Source organism: Acinonyx jubatus, chromosome X (genome assembly GCF_027475565.1).
Source record: "Acinonyx jubatus isolate Ajub_Pintada_27869175 chromosome X, VMU_Ajub_asm_v1.0, whole genome shotgun sequence".
NCBI lineage: Eukaryota > Metazoa > Chordata > Mammalia > Carnivora > Felidae > Acinonyx > Acinonyx jubatus.
The window spans coordinates 74,758,094-74,770,128 of NC_069389.1; the positions used below are offsets into that span (position 1 = coordinate 74,758,094).

The 12,035-nt window shown below is 36.1% G+C and overlaps 1 protein-coding gene across 2 annotated transcripts in view; it reads left to right on the forward strand.

The window, feature by feature from the left end:
• The window catches only part of DIAPH2 (diaphanous related formin 2), a 971,442-nt gene that overhangs the window by 803,495 nt on the left and 155,912 nt on the right, over nt 1-12,035 (forward strand). The window lies entirely within an intron of this gene.

Here is a 12,035-nt window from a genome sequence, read left to right on the forward strand (position 1 = left end):
GTTGCCTAAATTATAAATCTTTCACACAGAGCCTATGTCCCCTCCCCAGGAGCTACCACATTAGGCAACTCAGAGCTCCCAAATACTGTATCTAGCCCAAATACTAAGAATTTTGTTTCAGGTAAGGGTCCCAAAAGATATATTTCAAAGGAGACTATTATAAAGGGATGCTAATGAAAAAAATATTGATAATGAGTATAGCACAGGCTCCAACCAGTGAGAATATACACAGGTAATAAGTAGCCACTATGGTTGTAGTAGAACAAACCATCTGAATATCAACCCAGATTATAAATTTTGCTAATACCAAACTAAGAGGTTAGGAAATGAGCCCCTAAGTATTCATTAATTTATTGTACATCTGTTCTGTGAAAGGCATATGCTAGATATGGAGGAAAATGCAAAAATAATTAAGATTTCCTTAGTTATAAGACCCTTGTGTCTTGTGGGTAAGATGGAAAGTACAGAAAAATTACAGAATAAGGAAGAAAATAATAAGGATTACTCAAGAAGTATTAATATACTTTGTGAGTTCAGATGAGGGAAATATACTTTATTGGATATATCAGAAAACGAATTCTGGAAGGAAAGGTTTTCAAGGATGAGTATGGATTTCATTAGTCGGAATTAGAGGTAGGGATAGTGGGCAAATGAAATGTCATTAAGAAAAATACAGAGAGATGCCTGGGTGGCTCAGTCAATTGAGTGTCTGACTTCAGCTCAGGTCAAAATCTCATGGTTCATGAGTTCGAACCCCACAGCAGGTTCTGGGCTGACAGCTCTGAGCCTGAAGCCTGCTTCTGATTCTGTGTGTCCCTCTCTCTCTCTGTCCCTCCCCTGCTCATCCTTTCTCTCTCTCTCTCTCTCTCCCTCTCTCTCTCTCTCTCTCTCTCTCAAAAATAAACATTTAAAAAAAAGAAAAATACAGAAATAAGCAAGTGCAAAACACTTTGGGAGCATAGCAAATAGTACACCTAGTAATAAAGTAGACTGTATAAAGTATAGAAGTATGGAGATAATTCTGGAAAAGTAGGTTGTTGCCACAACATAGAGTACTTGAATAAGAGTCTGAGGTGTTAGCATATAATTCTTTCTGCAATGGGGATATACTGAAGGTTTTTAAGCAGTGGAGGAACATGATCAAAGCAATATATTAGGACATTTAATCTATAGAAATGTGAGTGATGCATTATGATTCTACTGTCATACTCTTAATCAAAAGAGATAATTTAGGGGACGAGGAGTAGCTACATGTCAAGGATAATCCTAGGGTTTTGAGTTTGAATAGCTGGAAGGACAGTTAAGTTATGAAAGAAAACTGTTAAGATCAGGAAAAGGAGTGGTGATGGAAGATGAAGTAAGTTTTAGGAACATGAAACTGAAAGTGACAGCAGAGCATTGAGGTCAAGATGTCCAGAAGTTTCTTGGAAATATAGGTATAGATTTCACCACAAGATTATTGAGTTTGTGAGATTTCTGGTTATAGTATGGAAATGGAAGGGATTGTTAGAGTGACTATTAAGAGAAAAGGATCCAAAAACAGAACTTTGAAAATGCCCTCAGTTGGGTGCTAAAAGTAGAACTAGCAAAGAAGATAGAGAAATAGTATTTGGGCAAGTGGGAGGAGAATCAAAACATTGTTCTACGAGCAAAGGAAAAGGGAAGTATTGAGAAAGCAGAAAAGGTGGGCATTTTCAACAATGACATATGCTATGGTGGAATCAAAAAAGATAAAGACCAATGATTTGCCATTTGGGACCTTTCTATCAACTTTTTAAGAGCATATTTTCAATATTTGTATGGAACTGGGAACCAGAATGCAGGAACTAAGCAGTGACTAGATAGTGAGACTACAGGGATTAATAGTATTCATTTGACAAATGAACAATTGTATCGAATGATTCCTCAGTGTCATGTATTGGTTAGGTACTGAGGGTGTACCACCAATCAGGACACTTGCCTCAAGGAGCTCAGATACCTTTGGGAAAACATGTGTGTAGCTGTGTGATAAAATTGCAATGTGATTTTATATGTGCTATAATGAGATAGGAACCAAGTGCTTGTACAGTGCAGGAGTTAGAATAAGTTTCCCCACCCCCACTCCTTTGCCTCTCAGGTTTGCATCCCTGGAATATAGACTGTGATGTCTAGGAGTTTGGTGGGTGAAAGGAACATCTCACTTTTCCTCAATAACCTAGTATGTATCTATCCCTTATGAATTTTGCTGAACCTTTCTGGACCATCTTTGTTACAGCCTTTGTTAGCACTCCAGATGATAATTTCCATAGTTACAATCCACTTTGGAAAGAATTACCCATAAGTATTCCTGAATTTGTCATTATAACATCAAATGTAAGCTTTGGGAAAAAAAATACACGGAGAAAATCATTGCAGGAGTGAAAAACACACTTAAGATACAAATACACAGTGCCACATCTGTTTCATTACTGAATACCTGTAGACACTCAGAACTGGCTTGTCTTCTCTCAACCAACTTGACTTATTCATTCTTTGCCCACTAGAAGTAAATATAAACAGTCTTATTAGCAATAGATATCTAACAGCTATTTTGGCTATTACTAGATTTTGGTATATACTTCTAGACATTTAAAAAAACACATAAAAGAAGCATTATGAAGAAATGAAGCTAAGAAACAGAATAAATGTAATTAGGTTTCAGAACTACACAGGGCAACCAAGAAAATGAAATTTGAAAAAAAAAAGAAATGGGACACACGGTTATAGTTTATAGATCAGCAAGATAACAATATAAATGAGAAGGTAAAACTTACCATTTGACAACAGATAGGGGACAAGGAACTGATTTAAAAAAAAAACACAGAGGGGAAAAGAAACCAAACTCTAGGTATTAGGGAAAATACCTTTACAACAAAACAAAACCCAAATCCCACATTTTCCTGGGGCTGTCTACCTCACATAAATAACAAAACCCACATTTTCCTGGTTCTTGTTTTCATATACATATCCAGGACCTCAACTGCCTATAAGGGATCTCTGCAGCATTCCTAGAGTTTCTCAAGGGGACATTTCACAAATACAGCCACACACCACTTTTCTTCTACCTCCACCTCTAATAATAACATGTATTTCCATGCCTGCTATTTGCTTTAGCACTGGGCACTTTAATGCCTTCATGATGCCAGAGTTTGACAGTGGTCAGTGACAAAGCAGGGGGAAACACCTCTCTCTTCCTTTAGTGTGGTAAAGCTCTTAACCAGTGTACCAAGCAGCACTAGCTTGTTCCTTAAAATCTTACATTTTGAGAGAAACAGCTTTCAATTTTTTTACATCCCTCTTGATCTCTATAGGATTTGGCCCCATATAGCAAGGCCCAAAGACAAGCCCATGACATATCCCATGTAGCACTCAGTATCATCCTCATCTTTTGATGACCAAGTTCTGTTGGGGTTTTGTGTTTGTTTGTTTGTTTGTTTGTTTGTTTGTTTTTATTATTAGAGGGTCAAGCTGGTCATTCATACCAAGCTGCTTACTTCTTTCTCCCTTAGGATGAGTTCTTTGTCATGAGGTTCTTCAGTCTTCTATTTTGTAAGTGTTCAAATCTTGGACTAGCCAACTAAACCCCATTTTGTCTGTAGTAATTATATTGTAATGTGCAATTCAAATCTAATAAAAGATGACATAATGCAAGCAAATAAACAAAAACACGGTATTCACCCAAATGACACTTATTAATCAAATACTATGGGCCAGGCAATAGTGCTAGGGCCCTGGAGTGTAAAAATGGATAAAGCATGGGTCTTAACTTCAAGTATTCACAGTCTTGTGGGGAAGACAGATACATACACAATATAAATGTTGTTATACATATGCAGAGATTGCTGAAAGAGCAACTAGATGCCTAGAGAATTTAAGAAATCCTTCATAATGAAAGTATCATTTGAATTGTGTTTTGATGAAGGCACCTGGGTGGCTCAGTCTGTTGAGCGTCTGGCTTTGGCTCAGGTCATGATCTCATAGTTGGTCATGATCTCATAGTTGGTGAGTTCGAGCCCCGCGTTGGGCTCTGTGCTGACAGATCAGGGCCTGGAGCCTGCTTCGGATCCTATATCACCCTTTCTGCTCCTCCCCTGCTCATACGCTCTCTCTCTCAAAAATAAATAAATATTAAAAAAAAATTTTTGAATTGTGTTTTGATGGATGAATAGTAACTTACTTGGAGGAGAACAGGAGGGATAACCATTTCAGATAAAGAAAATGGCAAATACATGCAATGGAGCTGGGGAAGGGTACTGTGGCAATAATGGAAAGTTTGTTGCAACAAAGAGCTAGTAGAGCTTTTTAAGTAGAGGATTACATACACACACACACACACACACACACACACACACAGACACAAAAGCAAGAGGGTTTGAGGATCGAAATAACAGACTTGGGAGACATTTATATATATAGTGTTATCAAAACCTTGGGATCACCCCGGAAGAGTATGTCCAATGAGAGGTAAATAGGCCAAGAATAGAGTATATGTGAATCCCAGCACTGAAGAGGCAAATAGAGGAATCAGCAAAGGACATTAAGGGGAAAAGCAGTTAGAAAGGAAACAAGAGAAGCAGCAAAAACATGTCACCTGGAATACCGAGGGTAGACAGAATTTCAGAATGGAGAAAGTCAACAGGAGCACATTCTGAAGGAAGTTAAGTAAAGTGATGGCTGAAAATAGATCAATGATTTTGTCAAATAGCAGGTGACTGTTGACCTTTTCCCAAGCAGTTTCAGTGAAACAGTGAAAGTCAAGAGCAAGGTTCTACTGGATTAAAAAATGAATATCTTTTACAGAGATTAGTAGAGAGTGAAAAGATAAATTGTGTCTCTTCTAGAAATTCTGACAGGAAACTCTAGATACTTACAAGCATCTTGAAGGTGTTGCCAATCATAAATTAGTATGTCTAGTTTCATTTACAAATATGTGGACTTTTCCCCTCTTAATTCAATTGTATTTATTGAACATATACTATGTGATATAGTTCAAATATTTTAGCATGCCTAGTGCTTTTACAGAGTTAGCAAAGCACTTTCTAATTTATTGTGTGATATGTGATTCATAGTCATCTAATGCAGAGAGCCTAGTCTCATAAGTTAAAATGAAAGACATTTGTGGCCTCATACAAAGAGAGAATAGATTGGAGGTTAAAGAAAGGTATTCTTAAGTTAACTGGGTAAAAGCTGGGGAGATGTGGGGAGAGAGACAAAAAGGATGAGGCCATCTGCAGAAAATCTTTGTCAACTTTAAAATTAACTGGTTTGCAAGTGATTAAAGTCAGGAGTGGGTGGGTCTTAGTATATATATGATTTTCTTGAGATGAGGAAAGGAAGAGGTGAAGAAGTAGCAAATCAAATAATCCTTAGGCAAGCCACTTAGTGTTCTCAGTAGTGTTAGTTAGCCTGGTACCTCTTGGCAGTAACTAAAAGGTAAATAGTAGGGATCTTGGAGAATTGATCAACATTCAGGTCATAGATAAATATACAAGAGTGGGTAAGATAATCTGGAGAAAACAAACATTTGTGGCACTGATTCTCACCCCTGGAGACACACTGGAATCACTTTAAGGAACTTCTAAGAAATAGCCACATCCAGTTCCTCTATGAACCAATTAAATACAAATCTGTGGAGTCAGAGCCTGGGCAGTGGTATGTTTTAAAAGTTATCAGGTGAGGGTGCCTGGGTTGGCTCAGTCAGTTGAGCATCTGACTCTTGATTTGGGTTCAGGTCATGAACCCAGGGTCGTGAGATCAAGGCCCGCATGGGACTCTGCACTGAGCATGGAGCCTGCTTGGGATTCTTTCTGCCATGCGTTCTCTCGCTCTCTCTCTCTCTCTCTCTCTCTCTCTCCAAAATAAATAAAATGAAAAATATATATAAATTTTTGTGGTGATTTTAATGTGCCACAAAAGTTGAAAGCCACCAATTTATGGAACTAGTTCGTAAGCTGGAACACATGAAAAAGAGCATGAATAGGTTGGTTATGGAGGTGTGAGGAGAAAAAAAGCTACTGTGTTATTACTTTTCACAGAGAAAGTGCCAAGTAGCATCATGTGTAGCCAAGAGAACCATTAAAATAAGGAATGGAAAGGATCCATTGGATTTAACTATTAGGAATTCATTGGTGACTTTAGCAAAAATAGTTTTAGGAGAGTGTGTTTAGGGGTTGGGGTGAGAATGGTGTAGAAGCCAGATTTCATTGAGCTCTAAAATGCTATTAATTTTTAAGACATTGTTTTAAAAAATGTCTATTTTTGAGAGAGAGCATCAGAGTGTAAGTGGCGGGGGACGGGGTGGGAGGAGACAGGATGTGAAGCAGGCTCCAAGGTCTGAGCTGTCAGCACAAAGCCCTATGCAGGGCTCAAACCCACAACCTGTGAGATCATGACTTGAGCCGAAGTCAGACACCTAACCAACTGAGCCACCCAGATGCCCCTTTAAGGCATTTAGTGTCATCTTTTTTTCATCACTAAATGTGAATTTTATGATAAAGCATATACCTAAGTTAATTACATAAGGTTTTTTTTGTTTTCTTTTTATTTATGGAAATTATATTTTATGTCTGGGACAGCCATACACATGTATTGATTGATAAGATTTAGGTTTGCATTAGGGAAGCTAGAAACAGAAGATTACTATGTGGTCTGTCCTTGATTATTCTTTAACAACTGGAGAACAAATTGAACACAAACCATTTATGCCCTATTTATATGCAAAATTGTCCTAAGCAAGCACTGATGATGTTCTCTATAGAAATTTCAATCACTTTTGCTTGTCTCTTCTCCTGCACAATATAATCAGCTCTGCTGCACATTTCTTCTTGGGTGATCTCTGCAGGCCAGTAAGAGATAAGGTCAGTTTCAGTTGATTTTTTAATGACAATATGAAGTTACCAGGCTTCCTTTAGACATTGGGATGTGGAATAAGTTAAGACAAGAAATTATTATGCAGCAATAAATTTTCCTTGGTAGTTTTAATTACATGTCAAAAATTTACAGGCATGGTAATGTTGGTAGTTAAGCTCCCACAACCACCTGCTTCTTTCATAAACCCTCAATTCAGGAATAAATGATTGGAACCCTATATGTCAGGTGCATGACACCACTCTAATATGAGCAGACATTGTGCATTTGTAACTACATTAACCGACACGGTATTCATCAGACTGTAATAAGTACCTTAAATTTTCTGGAAAGCTAATTGCTTTCAAAATGAAAGGGGAATAATTGTTTTAATTGATGGTTGTGATTATGGGCTTATCTCTCTCATATGGACTCAGTAGTATATTATTGTGTATTTTCCAAAACAGGGATAAGAATTTGTAAACTCTCTTTCCTCTCCAGCCAAATTCCATCTGCTGCTACAGTGGCCAAAGGTAGCTAGATTCACCTGGAAATGAATGTACTTCCACCCATCTTTTAATTTTTGTGAAACATTTGAACACACCTCTCTTGTGTATTTTAATTTGAATCTTTTTATTTATTTGTTTGTTTATTTATTTTATATATGAAATTTATTGTCAAATTGGTTTCCATACAACACCCAGTGCTCGTCCCAACAGATGCCCTCCTTAATACCCATCACCCACCCTCCCCTCCCTCCCACCCCCCATCAACCCTCAGTTTGTCTCAGTTTTTAAGAGTCTCTTATGTTTTGGCTCCCTCCCTCTCTAACCTTTTTTTTTTCCTTCCCCTCCCCATGGTCTTCTGTTAAGTTTCTCAGGATCCACATAAGAGTGAAAACATATGGTATCTGTCTTTGTCTGTATGACCTATTTCACTTAGCATAACACTCTCGATCTTCTCCATGACATATCATACTGAAACTGGCAAAATACAAGGATAAAGAAAATTCTGAAAGCAGCTAGGGATAAACATGCTCTAACATATAAAGGGAGACCGGTAAGACTAGTGGCAGACCTATCTACTGAAACTTGGCAGGCCAGAAAGGAATGGCAGGAAATCTTCAATGTGGTGAACAGAAAAAATATGCAGCCGAGAATCCTTTATCCAGCAAGTCTGTCATTCAGAATAGAAGGAGAGATAAAGGTCTTCCCAAACAAACAAAAACTGAAGGAATTCATCACCACTAAACCAGCCCAACAAGAGATCCTAAGGGGGATTCTGTGAGTGAAATGTTGCAAGGACCACAAAGTACCAGAGACGTCACTACAAGCATGAAACCTACAGACATCACAATGACTCTAAACCCATATCTTTCTATAATAATATTGAATGTAAATGGACTACATGCTCCAACCAAAAGACATAGGGTATCAGAATGGATAAAAAAAACAAGACCCGTCTATTTTCTGTCTACAAGAGACTCATTTTAGACCTGAGGACACCTTCAGATTTAATTTGAATCTTACTCCTGGTAGTTTCTTTCCTTGTGTCCTTTAAAATGAGAGGAATAGAAGGTAAAAGAAGAAAGGAAAAGAGCAGTGAGTATCTTAAACTCCATAGGACTCTCTTGAGATTCAGGTTTTTTTTTTATTATTATCACCCATTGGTATTTTTGCATTTGCAAAAACATGGGCCCAGAGATCTTGAACCTAATATAGTGTTTCACCTATTCCAGAAAACCATGTAAGGTTACACTCAAAGTCTACCCTCTTAAAGATATAGATGATGCAAAGTGTTAAGATACTACAAGGCTTATAACTGTGTTTCACTATTAAAAGATTATGATGTATTTTTACCACCTAGCACATTACTCAGTATAATATATACTCTTGATAACTATTTGTTGAAAACTTCACAATTATCAAAAAAGATTAGAAATCTACATTAAATCCTTTCAATATATTATACCTGAAGCTATCTCTGAAGTTTGAAATTTTGGGGATGAAAGAAATAGAAATTTCATTCTACATCACTGTAAATGGAATTCCATTAAAGCTGAGTTTATTTTATAGGCAAACTTAAATGTCCTGGCTATGTTACCTTTATATGACCTTTCTACTAGTAATGTTTAGGCTTGACAAGTAAAGAAAAATTCTGAGTTTATATAAAAAACAAAATATTATTATATGTCATTACTCTTACATCCCTCGTGCTTACATTTGAATGCCACCTTTTTGTCATTTTCAAGTCACAATTTGTTTTACTCCTAATGCTTAAAGGACAAAATTCTTAATACTACCAGAGGAAATATAGGAAAAATAGAACGTTTTGTTTAAGTTTTACATATCTTCTTATTAATCTGCAAATATGCTCTATAGAACAGGAGAAGTAGACAGGAGTTAGTGAATCTCTTTAGCATAGCAGTAAGTAATTAATAGCTTTCCCAGCTTTCTCACAGATTTACTCAGAACAGATCTTTCTGAAATTTAAGGGTTTTTATCTAGTATATATGAGTATTCTAAGGATTTGAACTGTTTATTTGAGGGACTTCTAGAATCCAGGGTGATATTTTCCCTTTCCACTTGGGAAGGTTTTAGCTTGAGATTTCTAGGGTTCTTGGTCTGTTCTATTGTTTGTCTCACATAGATGCAGTATACAACAAGCAAAACAGTACTCTGTGGGCAATGAACAGGGATTTTTTTTCATACATTATTCACTACTTTGCAGTGGTTTCAGAAAGTCAATGTATGTCCCAGACACAAAGAAATGAAAAAAACACAAAAACAATCATTTTCATATCGTTGTTTAGAAAGTTAATACTATTATGTATGGATTTCATCTTTATTGCAAATTTATAATAACTTATATTTTTAGCAGCCATATCACTATTGATCAAGGGTGTACATGTCTATCATGTTTGTTAATGAACTGATGATCTTTAAATATTTGGAACAACCTATGAAGGGGAGTTTGTATCAAGAGGGATAAGCAGTTTGACTTCATGTGGATAACCCAATGTTTATTTTAGTTATATTTGTGACATCATTTCAGTTGCCTATATCAGTACTACTATAAGTGGCAGAGATAATGAAAATTGACTATGTTTTGTACATAATTGTGGATTTCATTTTATTGTCATCAACAGATAGATGGAATCAAAGAAACATGCTGGAATTGAAAAGAAAAAGTTCTCTTGAAAGAATTTTTCTAATGTATAGTTTTCATTTTATGGTCCAAATTTAAATGAACTCTCATGCACTTATAGAGAACATTAAAACAAGTTCAGTTAATAGTCATAAAAACCCACAACATGAAGGCACCAAGAGGATGACCATCTTTAGTGACTGAGATAATAATCCAATATAGAAAATAAATTTAGAAATAACCACCATAATAAGTTTCTAGGAAATTATTAGTGGATGTTTTCAATGTTTAATTCTAGTGGGATCAGATTAGAAAAGACAAATTGGGGGAGCACCTGGGTGGTTCAGTTGGTTAAGTGTACAAATCTTGATTTCAGCTTCACTTAGACTCCCAGGGTCATGGTATCAAGCCCCACATTGAGTTCCATGCTGAGCATGAAGCCTGCTTAAGATTCTCTCTCTCCCCTTCTGCCCCTCTCCCCCCTTCACATGTGTTATGTTTAAAATAATTAAATTAAATTAAATTAAATTAAATTAAATTAAAAAAGACAAATGGGAAGAAAAACATCACATCTTGCAATTTGAATATTTTTTTTTCCCTTGCCACAAATAGTATTGATCACTTGCATGGTTCATTTAGAACTTCCTGGCAGAGGAAGATGAAAAGCACTGAAAAAATAATTATGGTCAAGTTGAATGCTGCCCACACAGATTCTATGCATTATAGATTATCCTTATGCTTCCAGTTTCTTAACTTTTTTTCCTAGTTACTGTGCTTTGTGGTCCGGGGACCCTTTGTACACAACTTTCCTTCCTTCCCTTCTGTTGCTTCAAAAAAATTGTGTTTTATCTTTGTTTCCCACCACCATTGCCCCAATCTGATATTCCACACATTAATTGTGGGGAATAAAAACTGGTAGAAAAAATGAGGAAATATAATTGTGTCAGCATTATTTGAAGTCTGTCTTACTTAAGTCTGAGCATTCTGTCTCTTGTGGGAAAACAAACAGGACTGACAATATTTAACTGTTCCAAATAAATCCTGTCTTACTTTATGCAAAATTGTTTAGGTCTTGATGTCAGAGAGGGGTCATTGAAGGACATTTCAAAGGGACCGAGTAAAGTTCCTAGATGGACTCTTGGTTCCTAGACTTTTTGGAATTATGATATCATCACTGCTAGAATTTATAAGTGCTCCTGGTAGTGAGTAAAGCATCAAACAAATGGTAAACCTTTTGTATAGCTGTAAATTATTTCATCAGTTAGTATAGACAGTTGTGAAATGACTACATTTTTTTTTTTGGCTCTCAGAAAGTATATACTCTGAAAAAAAAAAACCTAATTACAGCTTGACAGGTATAAACATGTTCAATAAAGAGGAGAGTTGGATACTTCAATAAGTAGAGTAGTTTGGCAGGTTTAGTACTTTAAAAACTTTTTTATCTCTCCAAATTCATTCAAATAATATACTAGATTTTACTGAAATAGGTTTTAATTACGTTCCACTCTAAGGAGAAATCTTTATTCTTAAGACATGTACACCAAAATATTTTTAAAAAATACTTGTCTTGCATTGATATGCTAATTTTTCTCTAATGTTTTGAAAACATGAAACTCTGTTCATTCACTTTTGTTTAACTTGGAGGCTGACTCCAGTAAAAGTGACTCTGTGTGAATTTATCTGTTTATTTAAACCAAAGCATAGCCCTTAGAAAATAGCATGTTTTATCAATCATGATTTTTAATCAAGTCTTGTGAAAGCATTTTTACTATGCATTATAGATAACTTTTTAAACGACTTAAATTCAATTCTTGACAATCAAATAGGTTTTGTTTTCCTAGATGATTTGACTATAAAAGTTAAATATGGCAAGTTTTGTTAAAGTGGGAAATAAGCTCGTTTTTTTTTTCTTTCAAAGATTTATTTATTTTTGAGAGAGAGCGCAAGCAGGGAAAGGGCAGAGAGAGAGGGGCACAGAAGATCCAAAGATGGTTCTGTGCTGACAGCAGCAAGCCTGAGATAGG